Consider the following 27,392-nt stretch of genomic DNA (forward strand, 5'->3'; position numbering starts at 1 on the left):
TAAAACCCTGTGATGAGTGACAGTTCTTTACATAATTCATTCCTGAAACATGCTGTATATGTAGCCATAAGAATAACTGTAATTCCATCAGTCAAATAAAGGTCCCACCTACTGTATATTGCCCTCCCTTAGAAATACAAAAATTTGAAATCATGTTAGTTGCGTACAAATTATTATACAAAATGGCAAGTAATGCATGCATATTCGCTGAACACTGGCATAAAAGATAACATGACAATAATTCTGATACTTCTCCTACCCCTCAAACAATGTCACAATTAGTTTACTAATTAAGACTTCAATATAATTTAGTAAGTAAAATATCTTTTTCATTTCTGGTGTATTCAGTATATAAGTTAAAGTACCAGAATAAATTAGAAACACAAATCAGCAACATACCCATTTCTCAGCAGCTTGACAGGTTTGTTATGGTTCGGACTCCCCCAAGGACAGGCTCAGGACCGAAATATCGATTTGCGCCACTGCACTTTTCTGACTAATTATCGCCACGCAGACCCTCCACTCAATCAGCTCATTCTCCCAGTAAGGGTGGCCTTCAGTTGAAATTCATTAGGCTGATAAATGACAACATTGGAGCTGCATAACAATTGCTTTAATTAAAAATATGTTGACAAAGATTAGAAGACTATTGTATGCCAAAGTCTACTGAATTGACCACCAAAGTTTCTGTCCCTCAAGAACTCTGGCTTTCAGTGTTGCATGCATTCAACATTTTCTAAGTTTTGAAAAGGAGTTTCCCCTTTACTAACATTTATATTGACAGCTATGTCAGTAGGATGGCCCTGTAAAGACAATTGGTTAGGAAAGCTCTCAGACTCATTGACCACTTTTTCTAATTTATGGCCAGGTTATTTAAGACATAATAAAAGGAGATGGGAAAGTAGAAGATGCTATTTAAAATAGGTTTAGGAAATTTTTCTGTTGAAGTACCTTGAGTACCTTCACAAAGAGTTCCATGCAGGGAATACAGAAGTGAAAGTACATGGAATTATGTGAGCTTTACATGTAGTAATTTATATAATTCTTATCACTTCCCTATGAAGTAGGTCTTTATTATTATTATTATCATTATTATTATTACTACTACTACTATTATTAATTTAATGTATGAATAAATGCAAACTTACACGATTAAGTAACTTGCAACTTGCCCAAGGTTATATAGGTAGTCTACTGCAATCTGAGTTAAATATGTTTCTTTTCAAGTGTTCATGCTATTAACCACAAAACAATGCTTCCTCTAATACGAGAGACAGAGAGACAACAAGACAGAGACAGAAATAGGGACAAAGAAAAAACAGCTCGTATATGATTAAAAAACTAAGACTAATCCTAAATATCTATCATTTTTAAATTCATTAATGGGCATCTAGTATTTGCTTTTTACTAAAAGCTTCTAGTTAAATTTTAATAGCCTATTATGATTAGGCTATTTGTATTTATTTTTTTAGAATTGATCATTTTTTAAAAAGTCTCATGTAGTTAGTAAGACAGAAGAAAATCAAATTAAACTCTCTTAAATGGGACAATTACTCTTTACAATAATTGGTATCATATTTAATCCAGATTACTCCCAGTTTTGATTAAATATGATTATTGATTATGATGAAAGGTAATATATTAAGATTTTTAAAGTTATACAAAGATGTAAATATATATTTTGAGGAACTGAATTAGCAAGGAAAATTATATTGTTGAATAAAAGACCTAAGAGGGGGAAGTTTAGAAAACATTTATGGATTAAATGTGTTGCAATCTAAATAGCCATAAATATTGCTTGAGTGGCAGTGAAATAATAACAAATCTTCAAAATGTGTACTAGATAAGTCAAATATAGACTTATAGAAATGGATATTTATGTTAGATATCACTGAAATGTAATTACAAATTGTGAATTTTTTTTAAAAAGGAACTTTATCATTAAAAACAGAATGTTTTAGACACATTACAAAATTTTGTTTTATTACAAGATTTTGAAGAAAAAGAAGAATAGCAGGAACAAAGGCCATAAAAATGTGAGCTCAATCAGAAACATAAGCATCAAAAAGTTACACTTTACAAATGATACATACGGCCCCTCTTTGGGTTCCAAGACAACTCATCATAGATGGCATCCACCTGCTTTCTGAATCATCAGTGTCATGTATCACAGACTTTACTGAACATCTAGAAAACAATTTTATTTTCAACTGCAAATGTTATGACCTTAAATTCCCAATTTTTCTAGGGAGAGTTTACACTTGACTCTAGATATAAATTTATATATTCAGAAATTCTCAAGTTACATTAGAAGATTGGTCATAAACAACTACATTTATCACTTCCATATAACTATGATAAACAAATATTTACCAGTGTTCACAATACATTATTCAAATGTTATTTCTTTATAAAAGGATGCTATTTATATTCATAATGCCTTTTGAAATTCAGGTAAAAGTGTGACTTACAAATTAAATTATCTTTTTTATGTGTACTTAGTTTTATATGATATTTATGAACTCTAGAAAGAAAACAATACAAAGCATTATTTCTGTCACTCTCATTCTGTAACTTTAAAAACAGTATTAAAAGCTATGAGGGCACAATCATTGCTATATTAGAGTAGGCAAATGGACCATCCATTCTATTTTTATCGAACAGCTACCAAATTGATCTCCTTCGGAGGAAAATATAACCTATATGCATATAAAGCATTTAATCATAATATACTATGCTCAAATAATGTATATAAGAATATTCATGACCTGAGAAAAGAGAGCATTGGAAAGAGTTTGAACTTTGAAATGAATTGGGACATGCACTATTGCACTTAATGGTTTTAAAACTTTGGGCAAGCAAATTGATTTTCCTGGAACTTAGTTTCTTCCGCTCTGAAATGAGAATGATTAAAGCCTACCTCGTGCGAAAGTCAAAAGAATGAGAAACAATGTTATAAAACAGTGCCTCATCCATAATGAGCACCTAATAAGTGATAAAGTTTTTAAAATCGTATCATTCTGGCTGCTATTCCCAGAGTCCTCTAAGGATGTGAAGTACCTGTATGGGACAGTATCTTACAGTTAGATGGACTGAAGCCAAAGCACAATCTGAAGGTAAGACAACAACGGACAGCATGAATGAAATGGTTGGGAAGAAACTGACTTGCACAAAACAAGAATCACTTTACTTCCAAGAGGGAAGGACAGAGAAGAAAGACCAGGGTATTGCAAATCCGGAGACCGTCAGAAACAGGTGCTGAACACGTCTTCTAGTGAAAGACCATTTTTACAAAAAGATTCTGAGAATGTGAATATTTACGTTACATTTGAAATGTTTAGCGCTGCTAAACTAAGTTTAGACCCTTCTTTTACCAAAACAAATCCTTTGTTATAAATAGGGGTCTTTCCCTAGTGGAAATCAAGGAAGAGACATTGATTAATGTGGCAGAAAACAGCGATTGCATATTTTGAAATAAGGAGAAGTAGGCATTAAAAAAAGAGTATTATTGTGAATTCAGAGAGTATTGGAGGAAGTTTTGAATTTCACTGGATGTGAGCCTGTAATTTCAGCCATACTATCCAGAATACAAGTGACTGAGATTCCAGACAATGCAGGTAGGCAGGCTAGAACACTGGCTTCTCTTACTATTTTGTGTGCTTGGGCAAGTTACTTAACCTCGCTGTGCCTCGCTCTCCCTCCTTGTAATGACAGCAATTACAGCAGTGCCTGACCGGTTATGTCGTAGGCATTGAATGGGTTAATACATACCATGCTCTTAAAACAATGCTTGGCTTTAAATATAAGCTGCTGTTTTGAAGAAAGGGCCGACTGGCTTTCCATCACTAGTATTACAATGGTATTATCATGATGTAAAATGTGCTAAATGGTATCAAGATATTTAAGGTCCCCAAGACAAAGTCTTGAGACAACTATGGACCTAAGGGCGATCGAAGAGTTTTAAATAATAAAGCTCTCATGTCTTCATTTAGCTATATTTCTTTGAGGAAAATGAAGCAGCCTATGCTGTGGCATTTGAATAGTTTTGCTCCTCACAATTTAGCTTCTTAAAATGAAGGTCATAATTAGGGTGACAGAAAGAAAAAAGTAAGGGAATTATTACAAAAATTCACTGTTGCCACTATATTGTTTTTTATATTTTTATTGTTATTCTGTTACAGTTGTCCCAATTTATTGTTAATGTCTCCACTACGAGAATTTTTTTAAAAGTTTTAAAAAAAGGGTCTGATTACTATTCAGCTTTAATCTATCTCTCCCTCTTCTAAGTACAATGCAGGCATTCAGTAAAATTAAATTTCTAACTGAATGAACAAATGTTGAGGTTTATATTTCCATCTGTGTATGTCATTAAACATCAACTATATATTTTTAATTATTACCAAAACTATTTTTCCAGCTCTCCCTACAGAAAACTCATAGAGTCTTGACATAAATAATATCATTCCATGCTACTGCAATTCTTAAGCAAGTCGGTGCTGGAATCCACAGTATTAGCTCTTATTGGTATTTTTAGTTTGCAGTCAGATAATTACACACACATATACACATATATAAAACATTATTCTCATTGTAAATGGTATTTTAGTTATCAAGAGTGGTCTCTATCATTTGATATCTTTAAGTAGACCAGAATTTTATAATGAATTTCATATTTTCCAAAGTAAATGTTCTATATTTTCACAAAGGTAACATTTATCCATTGAGAGTTTTAAATATTCATTGCAAAAGCAGTGGTCAAGTCAGAGAAAAGGAAAATTACAATCTGGAAGACATACTTAAACTAATTGTTAAATTCCTTAGTGTTATATCATGTTAATCAATATATTTTTATTCTTTCTTTTTAAAGTTGATTTTTAAAGAGAACTAATGGTGACAATATCTAATGTATTCTAAAATGCTTGTAAATTAAAATTTGTTTACAGAATTAGATTCACCCTCTCATTTCAAAGATGTTTTCCCAAACAAGAAAATCTGTTCCAACATGTAACGAAAATTACATTTCTAAATTCCACATTCTTCTAAAACATTCTGCTTCTATCAAAAGCAGATTTTTGTACAATAAAGAGTACACTGTGTAATTTTTTCCACTCAATCCTTTTAAGATGTTAGTAAAATCAATCCACATGATCTTTACACAGTCGCTCAGTATATTAGAATAGATCATACAGATGATCTCTAGTTCAGTGGAAGTTTGCCGATTGCAGAGGATTTAACTGTTCAGGAGCCACATTGGGTAGAATACTTTACAGAATTCATTGCTGGAGATCTCACATGAATTATTTGTCAAACTAATTCTAGCAAAGCAAGCAGTCCAAAGTTTACACAAAAATTTAAAACCTTCTTTGGAAGAACTGAGTTACCTTTCTTCCTCACAAGTTATTTTTGGCATAGTGATATGATAATTGATTTGAAAAAGTATTTGTATATAATACCTAACTTTTAAAAATAATGTAGTGGTGATTGGTACAAGCGTCATGTGAAGCTATTTGTCTAGCTTTATTGCTACAAACTGATCTGGTAATTTAAAATAATCCCAGGAAGGCTTCAAATGCATTTTATATGGCATCAAATAGGTGAATCAAATTATGGTGTTCTTTATTACAAACAAAAATCTAGACCTGCTGAATTATTACAAACAAAGCAATAATAGTCTGGCTAGTCCTTGAATTTCAGATCTTTTTAAAATATTATTCTGAGTAATTTCCACCTTTTTATTTATTTTTTACCCAATCTGAATTAGTCCTATTCATCTATATAAAGCTGAATATGTCTCTAATCTGTCAAAGTTAACTCAAATTCTAGCCTTACAGTATCCCAGATTCCGTCAACTGTGTCCAACATCCTGTCATTCAAAGCATAATAAGCATGCTCTTGTGTTAGCCTACAAGCAGTAAATTATATAAAATAATACTGATCCCGGAACTATGTCTGGCCATCTAAGATTTAATATAGACTTTTAGGTCAACATGGAGCCATTCACAAATATACATTGTTAAGCTATTTTAAAACATGTGCACTTTGCTGTGATCTCTAAAGACCACGGGGTCCTCATTCCTGAGACATGCCTTGACCAGAATAACAACAGCGAGCTGACGATGAATAAATGCATGAAACTGTTGGCTAGAGGAGCAACCAAGGAGAGCAGGGTGATAAAAGTGATTGATGGTCACTATATTTATACCCATTTCACATCCTGTATTTCAGATTAACTCTGGAAGACTGCCCTGCCAAAAACTTCCATAGCTTCTTTTCATAGTTACCCTTTTGTCTTTCTTTTCTCTCTTTGTAAAATGATTTTCTTTCCCCTTTACCATATGCTGAAATGTTGCCTCTTCCATAAATCATTTTGATTAAAAGCACAAGTTCTGAATCAAGGTTGCTTGGATATGATCTTCACTCCACCATTCAAGACTGAGATCTGGGACAAATACATTAAATCATCTTGCATTAATTTCCCCAAGTTTACCATGGGGATAAATCTCTGAACTATTCTAAAAACTAAATGAGATAATGTATAAAAAGGACTCACCCATCCATATATTTCCATGAATTTCATTCTGTTACTACACAAATATGAAGTTTTCTAACTTCCTTAGAAATTCTTTTTCTACCCTCTAAAGAAAACCACAGAAGGACATGAAAAATCTAAAAGGCAGAGAGATGAAACTGAATTAAAAGGTATACAATTGTCTTGAAAAATATCCACCTGGCTAGGTAGCTATGCTTTCATTTCTTAATCCAATAGTTATGCATTAAAGATATCTCCATTTGTTTTCATCAAATTTTCACATGTAGTTAGTATAAAACTATATACAGAAGAATATAGATATACTAAAATAGAAGGAACTATAATGAAGCTTCTATCCTCAAGGAACTGGAAATCTACGAAGAGACATTGACACATACATAAATACATATCAAGGTGCAGTTCCTGTTAAAAGCAAAGTATAAAAACAAAGAGTCTTGAGGAGGGAGTAGCAATACGTTATTGTCGTCCTTATCAGGAAAACTTTTACACAGGAAGGAGGTCCTGTTTCTTCCTGTCTTAAAAGAATGTATTGAATACAAATAGCAAGGGTAGAGGACAGAAGAAGAAAGGTAGCTGGTACAGTTCAGCAGAAAATTGTAAGCTAAGGTGCAGATTGGGAAAATGTAAGATGTACTTGGTATATATCAACATACAAGGTGGCTGAAGTATCAAGTGAAGGTTGGTATGTGAAGAATGAATTGAAGGGTGGAAAGGAGATATGAAACAATCATATTTTAAAACCATTAGTAAACTGTAAAGTAAAAAGCACGTGAAAAAATCATACTATTATCTTCATGAAGGAGGAGCAAAAAGTGAGTGAGATATGAAGGAAGAAAATAAAGTATTTTCAATAGTAAAGAGAATTTCATATTGAGAATAAATATAATTCTTAATAAGGAATAATGAGAAAGATGAATAAATAAGAAGTCCACTACTAATTTCACTGATAATAGGAAGCCACTTCTTGTGCATGAAGTAACATGATTATGTGTTGAGTCACAACAAGAGAAACAGTTAAGATCTGGAAATAATCTTAATGCAAAACATATTTATGAAAGTCAATGTTTTAAAGTAAAATTATGGAGAATAAAAAAAAACAAATTTGAAGACTTTGAATTAAATACAATTTTGAAATACCTATACTAGCACCCAGTCCATCATTGGAAATAATCAATACCTGGGTCTCCTTTGTCTGTTCAATCATACACATGAATTATGATTTTGTAATTTTGGTACTAACAATTATGGTTATTTCTCTCTGAAAAGGTGTTCTCCATGCAGTAAAGGAGAACTAAGGCATGAAGGGTATCAACAAGTTTCTCTTTGGATTCTCTTTCCAACGAATATCTGAACAAGTCACTTCCAGTTTGCTCGCCTTTTCTGATATGATGTTTCACTCTTCTAATATTTCAGAGTACTATTTTAGTTTACATATAGATCATCTAGAAGTGATTTCTGTTATGAAGAAATAAATATTAAGGTTCAAGATACATTGTGTGCTCTGCAGCTGGGGATTCTAACCCCAGATTAAAATATTTTATTTTAATTCCAGTTTTCGTTTGCTCAGGATAGTTAAAGAATATTTCCATGTCATGCTGATTTTTCTAATAAAACACACATTCCTGACTTTAATTAGAAAGTGAAATATTCCAACCTTTATTATTTACATTTTATCACATTTAATGTATTATCTTTCTCCTGTTTTAAAACTTATGAACTTTAAAATTAGGAAAAGTCATATCAGCATACAAATTCATCAGAGTCCTATGCCACACCAGAAGAGAAGGCATGCTTGAATATAAATAAGAGACATACATGAATGTTTAAAGAAAGTTATGACATACATCATTATTTTTAACAGAAAAGATCTGCATATACAAAACCAACCTAAATTACAGAATTATACATTATTTAAAGCAAGTGTGATTTTATAGTTTACTATGGGATCCATGCTTTCACTCAGTAGTGAACTACATTACATATGAAGATTTGTGTATAAATTAGCTGTGGACTGGTGGGGATTCTAAACCAAGAGAATCAAAGGGTATTTGGATTTGTGGGGTAAGTACAAAATGTAACATACAGATAATGTATTATAGAATAGTATATTTGAAACCTACATAATTTTTTCAACCACTGTCACCCCAATACATTTAATAAATTTAAAACAATCTCTAAAACGTTTCTAATGTCATGTTTATTATTATTTATTCTCAAATGAAATGATTAAAGAAATCCTTTCCATGAAAAATAATAAAGAAAATCAATAACAATTAAATATCACTCAGGTTAAAGAAATTTGATTTTCACATCTTGTAAAATATTATAAAATGGGAGGCATTTTATATGCCTTACTACTTTCTCTCTCAGCTTGAAGACCATATTTAATTTTTTGTCTTACTACTTAAAATTAGTTTTTATTTATGATTTAAATGCTCAGTAATGTGTAATTGGTTAATTTCTATCAATTACTCTGACAAACATAGAGTCCCTACCTTTACTATGCAACCCATTCAGTAAGGACTCAACAAGAAGTCCCCACACCCTCTTCACTCCTTCATCAAACAACAGTCATTTCCTCGTCACTGTGGTAGATGACAACTCTATGAAGATAAGCAGCATATGGCCCCTTCTCTTAAGAACCTCAGCCTCTAGTAGGAGATACAGACATTCAAACAAATAATTAAAATATAATTGAATAAACGATCATTTAAACACATGCAAAATTTAACCCTACTCCTTAATTGTAATGTGTATTCTTTAAACCATGCTAAATATCCATATCAAATTGATTTGCTTATTACCTACAATTTGTTAGACTAGTAAAATTAAGGAAACAAACAAAAAAACACAGTCTCTAGAAGAACAAGAAGTTGCAGGAGCCATAATGGAAGTCAAGCAGTTCCCTGCACAGAGCTATAGTATAGTACTTCTGATTTAGCAAAGTGACTTATGATAGAGGCCCTTGTCTCCCACTGTCCTCATTCATTTGATGATGCAGTCCTGTGCACTTCTTCGGGGATAATCCCTCAGCCTTTGGTATGCCTCCTTTCACTCTTCTCGAAGAGCCTGACCTGGTACAGTTCAGCAAGGTACTTGTCTTCGAAAACTTACACAAACCACATGAAATAAAGCCCATAGGGCAGAAGAAAATAATTTAGTGTACTTCATATCATGGACCTTGGTGACTGAGAAAAAAACAAGACAAAACAAAACAAAACAAACTAAAAACAACACTTCGCAGTAAAACACTTTTCCTAAAAGGGCTACATTGCATTCTCCTCTGTTACACTGTTCACGGCCCTAGTGCACCACATTACAGAGTTTTCTGAGGGGTTCAGAGAAATCTTCCTTCACCTGGACTTCCAAGTCTAGGAAATAGCCTTTCTAAGAGTAATTACTCTAATTCTCAACTAAGAAACAAGGTAAATAACAAATGGAAATATGGCCATGTCAACCAATCACCCTTTGTTATGGAAACCTAATTTTGATATGAGGAGAATATACTCTTAATCTTTAATCCTTTTCCATAATAAGTGATGTTTTATCCGTAAGTATATCAAATCGCAAGTGAAAGCAGTCAACTCTGCACTGAGGACAATGGTATCATATTCAAAATTAATCACTGAATAATTTATTTTCAGTCAAAATCATTACCTAAAATTCAGCCTGGAATCAATGAACTGTTATGCTTATTTTGTTGGTACTTTAGTTTATTTGTTTTGTTCAAATTTAGAAAAACTGAAGACATAAATCACCTTGTAAATATTTCAACAAAGTGCTTTATTATTTTCTTTTTATGCTACTTAATTTTGTTGTTTGCATAAACTTCTATTATTTTGAGTGGCTAAGTACTATTCTGTAATTAAAATCTGAAAAGAAAATCTAAGTTAGGCTACATAACTTTCATTCAATAATAATTGCAAAGTTCCTCAAATTCAATGATTAAAAATAAAGGGGAAAGTTTCCCAATAGCCTTCCATCATTTGTGATTAGAGGGACACCAAAACGGAATAAAATTGACTTGTATTCAGCAAAGCAAAACAAAACAAAAAGAGAGATTAATGAGAAAATTTTGACCCTTTTTCTCTCATCCACAAAAATACTGCAACAAGAGAATTGACATGAAAATTATGGTACGATAATTTTATAAGCGTTATGCTGGCGGAGGTCAGTTGCTCCTGTTTTTAGCACTATCTCCGGGGCTAAGTCACACATAGTATTCACTAAAGATCTCTTGACTGATTTTGCATCCATTTGATAAGAGCTTTCATTCATCCATTCAATATCTCTTTTTTTAAGTACATGTTATTGATTATGCTATTATAGTCTCTTTATTAAACCTCCGATGGATGTCTTAATCTCTGTTGTTATGAGCTAATTTTCTCATTATATTGTATATACAATATACTTATATAATAAGTATCCCTCACATTTTTCAGGCATTTATATGCAAGATTGTTTTAGTAGATTAAATGTATTCTGTGATTTAATCTCCACAACAAAGCTATAAAATACTTTATTTCCATTTGTTTGATGAGAAAAATCAAAGAACAGATAGGTTAATTGAACTGCCCCAGGTTTCTAAATTAGTAAATGGTAAAGTTGGGATTCCAACTCAGTCTCATGCCTGTATCTGCCCTACACTATTGCAGAGTTCTCACTACAAAGACAGGAAGCCCTAACTCTGCCTGGGTGTGAATTTTTTTAAAGTGACATGTAAATATTCTTATAGCTTGTTATTAAGTTCACAGGGTATCATGTTATGCTTATATAAAGTAAGATAAAATATTTATACAAAGACAAATATTGCATCACATTAATATTATATTTGAAGATCATGTAAAATTATCAGAAGTAATGTTAATTATACTCATATTTATCATGCCATCATAACACATAAATGTAGATCTACAAATTAAAAATAGAATGAAAAGTAAATAAAAATTTTTGTTATTTATATATCTTAAAATAATTTTCAATAACATGTTCTAGATCTCTTTAAGTATGCCTGTAATAATATTAAGAATGATGGATAATGATTCAGTTGTATTACTCAAGATAAGTCATACAGATCATATTAAATTATTTCTACACCAAAAAAGGTATAACTCTAGTGAATAAAATGTCCCTACAGATGCTGAACATGTCTTTACAGATGCTAAAATGAAAAAGGTTCCTTTGGTTCTTTAGAGGAATAAGTCTCTTAGATAGGAGGATGGATATCTTTAATTTAGTGGGAGAAAAAACAGATATGGTTGTTTGAGGATTAAATAGTAAATAATCTGGAATTTGAAGAATGGTTTATGTGTTTATTTTCACCATTGGAATTGGAAGAATTCTGTCAAAGTCACCTCTCTGCACTGCTGTTCAAGCACATATGATATTAGGTAGTTTTCTTAAGTGAATAATAAGACTCATTTTTCCCATAAGCAATACAAAAACCAACCCCCAAAGATTGACCTCAATTATAAGAATGTACAAAAGATGTGTTTAGTGTGTATATTTACTGGATTATATCCACTATCATTGTAACTCTCATTATATACTTGCATGCAATAAGTAACTTCAATATTACATTATTTATTTTGGTTTTTTGTGCCACTTCATATTATTTCTAAAAATAAGTAGCCCTGGCTGGTGTAGCTCACTGGATTGAGTACTGGCCTGTGAACCAAGGGGTTTGATTCCCAGTCAGGGCACAAGCCTGGGTTGCTGGCCAGGTCCCCAGTAGGGGGTGTGCAAGAGGCAACCACACATTGATTTTTTTCTCCCTCTCTTTCTCCCTCCCTCTCTAAAAATAAATGAATAAAATATTTTAAAAAATAAAAGAAATAGAAGTATATTAACTTCTGTGTGACATGAAGTCTGGGTAAATACTATTGTCTAATTAGTATATACTTGATGAAAGTTTTTAATTTAAATTTGAATTGGAAATTAAATTCTTTTTGTTTTAGGTTAATAAGAGATTTATAGAGAAAGCTCGATTTATCCTTTCAGATTTATCTAAGTATAGCATCTTCATCTGATTTTCTAGTACACCATATTTAGTCCCCAACCCCAAATAAATTCTCCATCTCATTAATGATTTATTTTATTTAGCATTCTTTTGTTTTGATAACAATATGTGGTAGAGAACTTTCCATATACATGTGAGTGAATTCCTTATTTATTTATAATCGAAGTATGTATTCTAGGATGCAAGAGAGGATTCCTGCATCCGGGCTATTACAAATGTCTCAGCATTGTGCTATTAATTGCAGGATGTATACCTTTGAAGAACTTTCTATCTCTGACATAACTTTTCTCAATATCCAAGAGACTAAGAAACTTTAGATGTTATATTTTATAAATCTGTTTTACGTACTTTGCAAAGCATGATATGTGATTCAAGAATTTTTTACCCAAACTTATGAATTCATATACATTTTCAACTTTGTCATATATATACATATATATATATATGCAAAACAGTGTCCATGTATCTTTTATCCAACATTGCCAAGTTATCAAGTAGAACTACAAATACAGTCAATTCTCATTAATTGAGAAAGTTATGTTCTATTAAGTTGCTGCAACCACTGAATCAGCGAATACTGAACCATTGCTCCTAGGGGAAATAAAGGATGTGGTTCCTGGAGCTTCGGGTTACAATATTTTTGTCACCTGATCAATACATATTTTTGTTTTATGTGTGTTTCTGTTTAAAAATGCCTTCACACTTAAGGCATTAAAAATGATGATGTCAGCATGAGTTAAGGCCTAGTTAACTCATTGAACTCACAGCCAGTGGCACTGTAACTCAGGCCGTAATGAAGTTTTCCTGATCCATGTATTTTCTCCCTAAGACACATCACAGCCTTTGTACTGAGGAAAACTAGGTAGCACTATGCATGGGGGCCACTTTAAACAGTGAAATCACAGATGACAGGGAGCAAAAAGAATGAAAAGCATGGTCCTAAATAGACTGCAAAAATGACACTTGTTTACAAGGTTCAGAGTATGAGCTGAAAAATGGGGCAGAGCACCACCTGCCTGACACCTCTCAAAAGTTGTGCGGCGCTGTGCATGTGCCAAAGGACTGCAAAGTGCCCCAGCACTGATTTGGGTTGGCAACTAAATTGTAACAAATTTACAAATATGGAATCCACAAGTAATGAGAATCAACTGCACATCATCAGAATTTCCATGCTGGGTCATCTAGCCAAAAAACGTTTTCTAATTAAGAAGTGATTAGTACAGATTTTTAAATAATGTATTCAGTAAATCAGCCAAAGTTATGAAAGAAACATATATAACTGAAACAGTTTATAGTGCTATTTTGATTGAGACAATCAGAGTTCCATCAGAAAAGGATATTCTTCCATGTCACAAGTACTACTCAACTGTTGAGTCAATGATATAGTCACAGCGCCATTAATAATTCATGAAAGATTGCAGCATGTTTTGATATAATAGGGTGTAAGTTTATACTTGAATAATTTAGATAGATTTTACAAAAAGTCAAATAGGCTTCATTTTTAAATATTTAAAATTAATATGGAAGAACAATATGATTGGCTCTCAGAAAATGTTTTTGCTACTCCTTTAGAACACTCAAACATTAATTTTAAATATAGAGGAAATACATATAGATGAATGACACATTTTAACTCGGCATAAAGTTCTCTTCATATACAATGGTAGAATATTTTATTGATATTTCATTTAAACAAAATTGCTAAGTACATATTCCATTAATCTAAAAGAAGCTCTTAAATTCTAGACTTCTAATATATGTTTTGAAAACTGTTTTAAAAACATAACACTCTCAACCTAAGTTTCAAAATATTATTGACACATAACTATGTTTAAAAACTAAACCCTAAATGGAGGTAAATTTATAGGTTATACAAATTAAATACAAGATTTAAAACAAGAAATCAAAATATTAATTATTTAATACCCTACTAATATTGTTAACAGAATTTTTCATAAAGTGCTCCCTTGAATTATTTAAATTCCATTTTTACAGTGAAATGAATTACAGTTAATCATCTTATCATAAAAAGTGTTCAATCACATTCAACAAAAATCAAATTGATTTTATCTGTCCATTGCCTCTTTGCAGTAATGTGAACTAATGATCCTACTTCCAGTCTTTTGCTCACTTCTATCAACCACTGTTCTAAAATATAATCCTGACTAGCTCATTCTGATGCGTGAAACAATTCAAAGACAACCAAATAAAATCCAAACTATTATCAGTTTAAAAAATCCCTTTGTGATCATTTACATGTCTATTTTTAAGGATTTTATTTATTTATTTTTAGAGAGAAGGAAAGGGAGGGAGAAAGAGAGGGAGGAAAACATTGACATGTGAGAGAAACATCGATCAGTCGCCTCTCACATGCCGGCCCGAAAAACCAGGCATGTGCCCTGACTGGGAATCACACTGGTGACGTTCACTTTGCAGGACAATGCCCAACCAACAGAGCCACACTGATCAGGGCTCCTTGTCTGGTTTTTAAGCATCACTTATTGCTATGGCTCCTCTAAATATTACACCCTAACACTAATGCAGTAACCTTAATTCACCCCAAACCACACTGTTTTATGTCTCCATGACTTTCATCCTTGTGATAGAATTCATTTTCCTTTAGGCTGCCTAAAGAACTCTTTTTAAAAAATCAGCTCAGGCATTGTCTCCTCTCTGAATCTTTACCTAACTGCCTTGAGAAAATTGTTGGCCGTTTTTCACTTTAGAACTCTTCACATCTATTTGTTGCTGCTTGTATCATATAGAAGTAGGTCTCTAAAAGACTTAAAGTGTTATTATTTATTAATATTCTTTATTTGTATTATTTATTTTATAACTCAAATACTAGTACAGTGCTTATCACAAAGTATGTAATCAATAAATGTATGCAGAATGACAAAGTGAAATTTAAAGGACCTTTGTCTACTCCACATTCACTGTCAATCTGATTTAATACAGAATATACCAGTGGTGTGATAATTCTTCACTCAATAAAGATGTCTTAGTAATAAGACAAATAAGGAAATATTTTCATTAAACATAATAGCAACTCACATTAAAAGTACTAAGTATTTAATGAAAAGTTCATCAAATATCACTAACTAAACTATCTCAAGCTTTTAATTTTAGGTTTACTGTATTTTTCAGACTATAAGACTCATCGGACCATAAGACACACCTAGGTTTTAGAGGAGGAAAATAGGAAAAAAAAAAAAAAAAACCACTCTACCACTGCTTCCCTCCCCCGCCCCCCCCCCCCCGTGAGCCAGGTAAGCTACATTTGGACTATAAGATACTCCCCCTTTTTCCTCCCAAATTTGGTGTGGGGGGGGAAGTACGTCTTATAGTCTGAAAAATATGGTATATATCATCATACTTTAAAAAGACTTGAAACATTGTGTCAAAGTAGAAATTAAATGCATTCAAATATAGAGCAGATAAGAACTAACAAAGGATGCTTTTATTAGCTGGGCACGCTTCCACATACTTTGTGTATTGATTCATTTAAACCTAATGGCATGAAATGATACGGGTGTTATTTTCTCCATCCCCACTATAAACAAATAAAATTAAGACACAGAAGTTAAACAAATAAATAAAACAAAATAGTTGCCCAAAATGACTCAGTCACTATCTGCAAGAGCCAGAATCAAATCAAGTGGTCCTGCTCCAGAACTCATGCTTTTTTATTTCCAATTTTATTTTATTAAATTTAGTGGGGTGACATTAGTTAATAAAATTATATAGGTTACAAGTGTAGATTTCTATGATACATAATCTGCATATTTCATTGTGTACTCACCACAGTCAAATCATCTGCCATCACCGTATATTTGGCCCCTTTCACCCTTTACTAATCCCCTGTCCCCTTTCCCTCTTGTAACCACCATACTGTTATCTATACCTGTGAGTTTTGATTTTACATCCCACATATGGTAAAACCATATGATTTTTAGCTTTTTGTGTCGGATTTATTTTTCTTAGCATAATATTCTCAAGGCCCATCTATGTTGTCACAAATGTCAGGATTTCATCTTATCTTATGTCTGAGTAATATTCCATAGTATATATGTACCACATCTTCTTTATCCAATCATCTATTGAAAGACACTGGTTATTTCCATGAGTTTGTGACAGTGAGTAGTGCTGCAGTGAACATAGGTGTGCTCATTTTGCAATGGACATCTTTGCAAAAAAATGTTTGCAAATGTCTTAATCACTATTTGGCAGCCCCTATGTCTCAGGTGAGAGAAAGATGGGGTAGATATCACTAGACCTTTGCTATGAATTAACAGCTAGACTTGAGAATTAAATTATAGTCTACACTTTCTTTCACTCATTGAAAATACAAATAATTGTTGATTATTGATATCTTTTCTTGGACCAAGTACCTTACATATCATTCTATAAAACAATACTGTAAAATAGCATTTTAATACATGGCCATGTAGTAGTATCTTAATGAATACTATTTGTCAAATAACTAGGTAAGAGAGGGGTGTTGAGAATAATTTTATTATCATTTTATTTTTCAGGAAATAAAAAAATAGTTAGCAAATTTAGTAACTTGTTCATTGTGAAAGAGTAAGAAACTGCACCAGGATAGAAATTTAGATGTTTCCAAGATATAATGACTTATTTGGTATAAAAGTTACACATTAAGCTGAGTTTCAGTAAGCATTTATATTTCTGTAGGTAATTAAACTCAAATGCCACAAATGTTTTGCATTCTGATCTTCTAATTTACTACGAGGAGTATAGTTTGAAGTACCTAGAGGAACGAGTAAAGAACACACGGATCACGAAACCCTCTCTCTCATATTCACTCATCCATTCAACAACGTTTCCTACACCTTTTGTATCAGACGCTTTTTTAAGTAGCAGGGATACTACAGCAAACAAATCAAACAAAGTTCCTCACCTGATGAGCTTGTATTCTACATTCAACAGTAAACAAATAAATATATAAATATATAGTATGCCAAGCAGTGGTAAGCACTAAACAAACAAACAAACAAAAAATCCTATTTGGTAAAGTGGTACTTGGTTAGAAACCAGAAGGAAGTAAGGAAGTAAGCCATGCAGATGACTAAGGGAACAATGTTTCAAGATTAAGCAACATGTGCAGAGCTCTTGAGGCAAACACATGATTAGCTATAAAAATATATTTCATTTATTATTTTATTCTAAATTTTGCCACAATATTTTTTAGAAAGTTTGCTTGATTACTACCCCATAATTTATTTTTGCATGTTCACATTCAATGTGAATAAGAGAACATATTTGCCAATGAAACATCTGATAAGGGGTTAATATCCAAAATTTATAAAGAACTTAAACAAGAACAATAAAACAAACAATCCAATTAAGAAATGGATAAAGGACCTAAATAGATACTTCTCCAAAGAGGACGTACAAATGGCCAATAGACATGTAAAAATATGTTCAGTATCATCAGAGAAATGCAAATTAAAATCACAATGAGATATCACCTCACACCTGTCAAAATGGCCATCATCAATAAATCAACAAACAAGTGCTGGTGAGGAGGACATGTATAAAACAGAACCCTTGTGCAGTGTTGGTGGGAATGCAGATTGGTACAACCACTAGAGAAAACAGTAAGGAGTTACCTTAAAAAATTAAAAATAGAACTGCTTTATGACCCAGTGAGTCTACTCTATGAATATATTCAAAGCAGCCTGAATCACTAATTCAAAAGAACATAAGTACCTCTATGTTCACTGCAGCATTATTTACAATAGCCAAGACTTGAAAGCAGTCCAAGTATTCGTCATTAGACAAGCAGATGAAAAAATAATAATAAAAGCTGTGATACATTTACACAATGGAACTGTATGAGAACAAAGATGGACCTGGAGAGTATTATGCTAAGTGAAATAAGCCAGTCAGAGAAAGGCAAATACCATATGATTTTACTTATATGTTGAATCCAATGAACAAAATAAACTAACAAACAAAATAGAAACAGACCCATAGATAGAGAACAGACTGACAGCTGTAGAAGGTAGGGAGTTAAGGCCAGAAAGAAAAAAGTAATGGGATTAAGTGAAAAAAAAAGATAAAAGAAAAGAAAAACGTGGGAGACAGACAACAGTGTGGTGATTCCCAAAGGGAAAGGGGGATGGGAGAGGTAGGAGAGGGTAAAGGGTGCGGGTCAAGGTCACAAAAGGAACTTGACTTAAGGTGGTGAACACACAATACAATATATACAGGATGTATTGTGGAACTGTAAATAGGTGTGGAATTGCTATAAAAACAGATGTTAGGGAGACAGTAATGTGAGAGGGGGCATAAAGTAGAAGCTTCTTGAAAGAGAATGAGGTATGATAGATTCTAAGACATATGGAGAGAAAATACAAAGATAAGAATCAAAAAATATGTATGGAGATATCTCAGGGACAATGGTTCATTTTGGTATATTAGTATGTAATGTTGGAAAATTAGAATAGAACCAACATGGTTCATTATTTAAATTTGGAATAGTATCAAAATCACATTTTCTATCTGGAAGGAAATTAAATTCACTGGTTATTTCTTTTAAAAAAAGGAAGAACAAATTCAATTTAATGAATATTCTTATGATATGTCCTACCATCCTTAATAAGTAGAAATTTGTCATGAACTCAGTAACTTCACATATATTTGCTGATAGCTAATTAAAAGCTTAATATTAATGAAGCCTTCTGAAGTCTAAAAAAGAATCATAAAATAGAGCTCCTCAGCCAAAGAAGTTTACACATAAGCATGTAAAATACAAGATAAATATATTTTTAAAATTGGACAACAGTCAAGGATGAAAATGTTTAAAGTGGATTTAGTTTAAATAGGGAGAAAGAGAGAGGAGAGGAGAAATGTGGTTGTAGGTAAAGAATAATAGGTTTAAAACAAGGGAATACTGTACCATACTACCTAAATGAGTCAGTTATATTCTGATATCTGATATCATTTTGTTACAAATGCCCCAAATTTTCTATCCAATATTTGGGGGATATGTATTGATATCAGAAATGAAAAAAACTTGACTTTAATTAATAGTACCTGTATTAATTACTGCTTAATTTTATGTGTCAACTTTGCTAAGCTATTGTTCCCAGTTGTTCAAATACCAGTCTAGATTTTCTGTGAAGGTACTTTTCAGATGTGATTAACATTTAAATCAATAGACTCTAATTATAACAGATCACCCTCCATGACATGAGTGGGCCTCATCCAATCAGCTGAAGGCATGAAGAACAAAGATCGAAGTTTCACAAAGAAAGAATTGTCCACAAAATTGCCACACAGAAACCCTACCTGAGTCTGTAGCCTGCCGGCTTGCATTACAAATTTCCGACTTGCCAGCCCTCACAATGCCATAGGACAATTCCTTAAAATAAATCAAGCTCGTGCCACGCTTTCTTCCTCTCTTCTGATGGACAAGTGGATGGTGGGTAGATGGACGGATGGGTGGGTGCATAGATGATAAGTAGGTAGATAGATAGATGATAGATACACAGAGTAGACACATATCAAGAGAATATACACAAGTAAGTGTATCCTATTGATCTTCTTTCTCTGAAGAACTCAAACTGCCCTTAATTTGAAAGTATTTACTTTTTTCTCAAATTAGTAAGAAGAAAACTATTTTAAACCTTAATATATGCATGCATATTGTGACATTCAGACAACATAGATATGATAACTTGCTAGAAACAAATGCTTGTTTAGAAATGTAGCTTCGATTTTGTTTAATTAGGGACAATAAAACAAATCCACAACGTCAAATAACAAATAATCAAATTTAAAAGAAATATGAAAGACAAGCCAATGAAGACTGTCTACTTTCATATTTGCTGTTGTATCTAAAGATACAGCATATCTAGGATAAACTATTCTTTAATAACCTCAAAAACCTACAATACCTTTACACATTAGATAACTTAAATAATAGAACAATACATTTAACTGTGAAATTCCTCTATTTTGTCCATCTTTATCTGAACTTCTACAGTGATTACATGTGTTTTTTGACATAATTAATTAAAGTCGCAGGCATTGAAATATATTCAAAGCTACGTGGAAACCAAGAACATAATTTTCCCTACCAGCAGCAATCTGCATAGGGCCATGTCTGTACAGCCTAAACAACTCGCCCCCACTGGGAAATAGCAACTTCCCTGTTATGGAGATGACAGTATTTCTCAAGATGATCTGCTTCATGACTGCTACTCAGCATGCTATCCATAACTCTCCAGATAAACTGAAGGGACTGAAAGATTTATGAACTCATGAATTCTTTTCCTGTAGGGAGCCCCAGTGGAATTCACCAGAGGATTTCTTATGCCTACGTGAGGATCCTTTGACAAAATAGAAATAATGTAGGAAGAGTAATGGGACATTAAAATTGACTCCTATTTTCTAGAAATTCTCTTACGAATGTGTACAAGAATGAGGAGCCTAGGACCATATCATATCTTGCTAGGTTGTACCACATCTTAAAAAGGGCCTGTTATGTATTGCGGAACACTGTCCTTTTCTGTATCAGTTTTACATTTATTTTTTTGAAGCAAAGAATTATCTCAAAAAAAAAATCTTTATACATTATGTAGGTCTTTATCTATGAATTATGTTTGTCATAAAGTTCAGATTAGCAATGTATTAATAGAAAATAATTATAAAATATTTATTTCACAAATATATATACACGAAAATAACTCAAAAATAAAGAACTAAAAATATACACTATTTTGTTGGAATGATATAATTATATCCTTATAATGAAACATGTTCTTAAAATATTTATTCATAACAATTTTCCTTTGCACTAGAGAATATAGTCCAGCCAAACTTATTAAATTACTTCCTCAACAAATTGATTACAGAAGAGTTTTATTTAGAAAAATTTCAGCAAATTATTTTGTATTTTGTGAATATCATGGTTTTTGGCTACATATAATTGACTAAGTTATAAAAGCACATTTCCTCATTAACCACATTTTATTTGAGTCTTCCCAGAGCATTCATTTGTGGATTTTTACATAAAAATATGTGCAATCTAAACTCTTAGCTATTTGTCTAAGAAAGCCAATGAATTTATTCAAGAATTCTTTTAACACTGTAGTCTTATAAGTCCCTCTCAGGGCTCAAAAGCCATTTCGAACATTAGTGTATGGAACTCTACAGCCACGACTTGGGTTTTATAACTCAGGTCTCAGCGACTCTATCACATGTCTGTAATCACATTTGTTGATTTCTCCTCTTCCATAATTAAATTCTGTTACTTTAAAATCCCCATGTAAAGTTAACTCTATATTTTTTAATTTGTTTTAAGATTTTATTTACTTATTTTTAGACAGAGGGGAAAGGAAAGAGAAAGGGGAATGTGAATGTGTGGCTGTCTCTCCTGTGCCCCCTACTGGGGACCTGCCCCTAAACCCAGGCATGTGCCTTGACTGGGAACTGGGGACCCTTTGGTTTGCAGGCTGGCACTCAATCCACTGAGCCACATCAGTCAGGGCTTAACTCTGTAATTTAAATACTATTAATTTACCTTTAAGAAAATTGTGAGGAGCGTATGTCTGTGTGTTTGCATGCATGTGTATGTGTGTGTGTGTGAGGGGAGAGATCACGGCTTTAATACAGCGTTTCTTTAGGTACTCCAAATTAATCAGAATGAGTGCTCATTTGGGGGTCTACAAATAGAACTCCCTAAAAGCAATATAAGATCTATAGTATATAGCAATGATTTTTAACCTTTTTCATCTCATGGAGCACATAAACTAATAACTAAATTTTTGTGGCAAACAAAAGATCCACTATATTTTTTGCCAATCTAACAAAAAGATAAGTAAAATTTTGATTCATTCACACCAGATAGCTATACAGCTATTGTTGCATTGGCTGTTGTCTTTTTTTTTTTTTTTTTTTTTACAATCTAAGGGAAAAGAATGCCCCTGACTAAACAATCAGGTATTGCATGTTCTAAAAATTCTTGCACACTGGTTGAAAATCTCTGGTGCATAGTATATAACCTCTCACCATCGAGTGCAGACCTCTGATTATAAATGGTCTTATTTAGGGCAAAGTAAAATTTTCTAAGTTCTGAATTCAATTAAATTGCTAAGAAACAGTAAGTTGGTAGTGCCTGACTAAGATGGGCATACATTTGCATTTATTTGTGTTGTTGTTGCTGTTATGCTTGTTTTGTTTTAACAACCTTTTCTTAAAATTTTTTACTCAAGCAATAGTTAGGCAAGCATAAATACTGGGAAGGATTTATGTAATTGGATGTATTGGCTCTTCTAGGCTCACATATGCGGAGATTTTTCAAAGTATGTGAAAATGTACTTTAAGAATTTATACTGAATTCATTGGACAGTGCTTTTTTGTTGCTGTTGTTTAAGATATTGAGCTATAATTCTCCACTGCCTCATTCATCATCCTTTTCTCATTGTCAACAAATAACCTCTAATAGTTCCATTTTCATTCTCTCCCCTTTGGAAATACTTGAAGAATTTAAAAGTTCATGTTAGGATGCTTGGAGGACTCCCTAGGAAATCCTCCCATCTCATTAGGCTTGATGCCCAGAAGTTTAGAAATGAAAGTCATACAATACATTTCAGATCAAGTCATAAAATCAGAATACTTTTATGGAGTGACAATAAGACTGAATAAGGATTAAATGATAAAGTGACACCCATCTTCACTTCCATACATTATTCTTTCTGTCATATCTTGATACATAGCCAAATACAGGTCTTTTCCATTCAAGTACAGAAGAAAGCTTGGAGATACAGTAACACAACCTAGGAAGAAACAACAAGTGTTTATGCAGGAATAAACAAGTGTTCATACAGGAAGAAATGAAGACTAGGACATTGTGTTACCAGTTCAACTAAAAATGAGATATGTATAACAGATATCAAAATCAATCCAAATTGAATAGATAGAAAAAAGTAAGTACAGGGAAATCAATTCAATATATTCAAATATATCTTCAGTTGGAACCATTAGAAATATTATTTGGATATCAAGATATTAGCAGTAGACATAGTACCAAGTATAATGAATGTGTGCTGAATCCATGATGTTGATACAGATTTGTTTCGGACGTTAGAAGACTTGGCAAAGAGATACTAACTGAAGCTGAAATGCAAGATTAATTCAATGTGAAACTTTTGAATGATAGAATTTTTTAAGTCCATCATTTTTAATATAAATGAAAACCTAAATTTCCCTAAGCCAAATAACTTTCCCAATTAAGAATTAGATTACATTTTCTAACAGAACAAAGACTCACTTATGTTTGCTCATAATCCAAACTGTATACCACTTCACTTCTAGGTCTCTATACCACGTATCCGCCCTTTTCTCTGGATTTAAGCATCATGTATTATCTTTATATTTCCTATATAGACTTTCATGGATGTATTTCTTACTGCTATAATCAAAGATTCTCCTAAGGATCTTTGCCAGGTAGCTCAGTTGGTGAGAGCATCACCCCTACATGCCAAGATTGCAGGTTCAATCCCTGGTCAGGGCACATATAAGAATCAACCAATAAATGCATAAATAAGTGGGAAAACAACCAGATGTTCCTCTCTCTCTCTCTCTTTGTCTCTCCCTCTCTCTCTCCCTCTCTCTCTCTCTCCCCACCCTACCTTCTGTTCTCTCTCTCAAATCAATACATAAAAATAAATATAAAGATTCTTCTAATGAACAACATCTTTGTGATGTTCCCTTAATACTTAGTAGAACTATGTGTATTTAAGAGGCATTTCAAGAATGCTTTTCAGCTTGGATGAAGTGAATGAAGAAGGAACACTGCTGTCTTTCAAGCCACCTGGTGATTGCTGGGGGGAAAGGGTATAAGGGGACTAAATCGTAATGGAAAGAAACTACAATAAAGATTAAATTTTAAAAAGTAAAGTTCTGAAAGCTTTTGTGTTTTTAAAACTGATACCTTGGCTTCCATTTCATGTATACATTAAAAAAAAATTTATTCAGCATGTGACTCACCATATTTTAATAGCCAGTAAAATGTTGATACATCTCATATGAAGTGCTGTTTTATTTTTCTAGTAAGCTATACCTGTTCTTTCTTTAAAAAACTTATCTCTTTCCTTTTTCCCGAGTGAATTTTCTCAGAAATACGGCCATTCCTATTTCTTCAGACATCTGCTTAGAAGATTTGTACATCCAACTCCATACATGCAGCCAAAATGCTTATATTCCCATCAACATTTTATATATTTTTATGTTCTTTCTCATTATCCACATTAGGTTTTCTATCTTCTCAAATGCTCAGACAATCTCTTACCATGTCTGTTCATTCTATTTATGATTCATCACAATTATATGAAAAATAAACCTGTGATCAGGGCCATTTTTGCCTAGAAAGTACAGGTAAGCTGAATGTTCCTGTTGGTCACTAATCTAACATGTACATCATTATAAATAGAATTTTATTAAGGTGGACATAATGCATTTCACTTACAAATCATTTGAATAAAATAATAGCATGTAATTTGATCAATTTAATGAAAACCAATTATTTTATTTTCAGCAAAATGAAATGATAGTTAAACAGCTGGTACACAGTACGTGTTAAGTACATATTTACTGAATGAATGATTTTCCAGAACACAATAAAAATACCAGGACATCGTCTTAACTTGCTGTGGATACAAACATACCATCTGATTCATGTATGTTACTCAAAACACATAACATAAATATTGCTCATTTAAGAATATCTAGTATGATGTATAAAGAAAATATTAATTTCAAAACATTAAACTTGCATGCTAAGGTGGTGAATACTTACATATCTTTTCTCCAAATTAAATAATAGCTTAAAACTATACTGGAGAGCAATCTAGAAGTTTATTTATTGTGCTTTATATGGTAATTAACTCATTAATAAAAATAATTGAAACCAAATCACCGAGAAACATATATTTTATAAAATAACGCACAGCATCTGTTCTGTTTGCACCTATACTATCACCAAAACATTAAGTCTTAGTAATTTGCAGTTTCGGTTAACAATGGAGCGTGCATTGTACATGCTGAATAGATTTTCACCTTTGCATCTGAAGAGTGTTCACCAGATGATAATTAGTATCTGCTAAATGCTCTTCAGATTAACATGATATCATCAAGAAATATCACAAAAGTGTTGACACAGTATTCATCCAGCTGGAGATTCCAAACAAGTCTGTTTTCACTGCCACTCACTGTAAATTTCAGCTCTGCGCCAGCTGGCCAGATGCTTTCTTCACCGCTCTCAGCAGAAGAAAACAAGAACGTGCTTTTTGCTTGTTTGTTTGTTTATCTAATTTACCTAGTTTAAATTGATGAGGAAGTAGAAAATATTCATTCAAAAATTAAAATCGAATTATGAATTATAATTACTCTAACCATGCAACTTCATTACTTTATACGTGTCAAATACATTTGCTTCCTAATATCTACTTCATTGTTGCAGTTCACAGAAGAAGAAAAAAATAATTAGCTGAACTTCATGTAACAACTACAATATATATTCTGTGCATGAACAAAATTTTTAGTTTTATTTACTAGTTTTACTCAAATTTTGTTTACTTCATTAGATTAATAATTCAGCTTAAGTATGAAATTTGAATTTATTTTTAAAATAAACATAACGAAAATGGAATGAATATAAAATTTATGTATTTAAGTAGTTAGATATTACATTTTGAAATAAACCAAACCTTGATTTAAACCCAAACTAAAACCTGTGGTTTAATTTTTTTTAACTGTATTTTCTTCAGACAAATGGATAAGAATAAATCACAATAACATTTCTTAACTTACAAGGTTGGGTAAATAATAAATGAAAGAATAAATATATGAGTAAGTTCATTTACGCAGCTGATGACACATAGTAAACATTTAATAAAGGGCAACATTATCACCATTGTTTTTATAGAAATATAAATGTTCTGGGATTGCATCATGTGATCTGAACCATGCAAGACCAAATACACTGTTCCATGACTAGGCCTCATCAAGTTAAAGTTTGCAATAGAGGGAGAGTTTCACCTCATCTGTAATAAGAGGAGAAAGGTTTACTATTTTATTATATTCCACAGCAGCATGGTGCCATTTTTCAACATATCAAACCTCTTACAGAAAGGGAGCTTATACACGAAGTACATCTCAATATATCCTTCCAAAGGGTAAGTATTGTGTCTATGTAATGGACCCCTGCAAGAGCACAAACATGAGTAAGCCTAATAAATGTTCTTTGACCATAGTGAGATACCAATAAAACTATTATTTTTTGTAGTTTTGTCAAGCAAAATTTCAATGCACGCAAAGTTTATCTTTTGTTATCACTCATCTCTTTTATTGTTCTCATTCCTCATTTCTCAGTAGCAATTTTTCCAATTTTTCCCACATGTTTCTTGTGTATGTGGATCTGTTTTTTTTCTTTTACTTAAAATGATTTTCTGAGACCATTAGCTATAATATGAACACTAATAATAAGAGCAGCAATATAATAATATAATAAAATAATAATAATAGCAATAATATCAAAAACCTATCAATTGTTAACACTGTGTCCTATGCTAAACTGTTTCATGTACATTTCTTCTTTTTATCCTCATAGCAACTCTACGTACAGATTCATTTCTGTTTTATAGATAACATAACCATGTTTTTGAGAGGTCAAGTGAACTACCTGAACACCCAATAGTTAGGAAGTAAATGAATATACATTGGTCTGGCTTTGAAATATATGGCCTTAAAAACTGTATTTGTCCAAAAGGTATTTGTGTAAAGATACCCTTC

General features: G+C 32.3%; 1 protein-coding gene across 2 annotated transcripts in view; it reads right to left on the reverse strand.

Moving 5' to 3' along the window:
- The window catches only part of NEGR1 (neuronal growth regulator 1), an 837,263-nt gene that overhangs the window by 788,944 nt on the left and 20,927 nt on the right, over window positions 1–27,392 (reverse strand). The window lies entirely within an intron of this gene.

This window comes from Desmodus rotundus, chromosome 3 (assembly GCF_022682495.2).
Source record: "Desmodus rotundus isolate HL8 chromosome 3, HLdesRot8A.1, whole genome shotgun sequence".
Classification (NCBI taxonomy): Eukaryota; Metazoa; Chordata; class Mammalia; order Chiroptera; family Phyllostomidae; genus Desmodus; species Desmodus rotundus.